The sequence below is a fragment of the Lontra canadensis genome, unplaced genomic scaffold (genome assembly GCF_010015895.1).
Source record: "Lontra canadensis isolate GAN:19392208 unplaced genomic scaffold, GSC_riverotter_1.0 scaffold96, whole genome shotgun sequence".
NCBI lineage: Eukaryota > Metazoa > Chordata > Mammalia > Carnivora > Mustelidae > Lontra > Lontra canadensis.
In genome coordinates, this window is record NW_022631090.1 from 2,836,852 (window position 1) to 2,837,348 (window position 497).

The window sequence follows — 497 nt, forward strand, 5'->3', positions numbered from 1 at the left end:
ATCTCTGTCAAATAAATAAATAAAATCTTTAAAAATGAAAAAAAAAAATCCTCTTTCCTGCTCCTTGTGCCCCTCCCCTACCTAAAATAAATAGTTTAATTAAAAAGGAGAGGTACAGGAGGAGGAGTCAAGATGGCGGAGAAGTAGCAGCTGAGACTACTTCAGGTTGCGGGAGATCAGCTAGATAGCTTATCTAAAGATTGCAAACACCTACAAATCCAACGGGAGATCGAAGAGAAGAAGAACAGCAATTCTAGAAACAGAAAATCAACCACTTTCTGAAAGGTAGGACTGGCGGAGAAGTGAATCCAAAGCGACGGGAAGATAGACCGCGGGGGGAGGGGCCGGCTCCCGGCAAGCGGCGGAGCAACGGAGGAAAATATCAGGACTTTTAAAAGTCTGTTCCGCTGAGCGACATCGCTCCAGAGGCTTAACTGGGGAGAAGCCCATGCGGGGTCAGCGGGGCCTCAGGTCCCGCAGGGTCACAGAAGGATCGG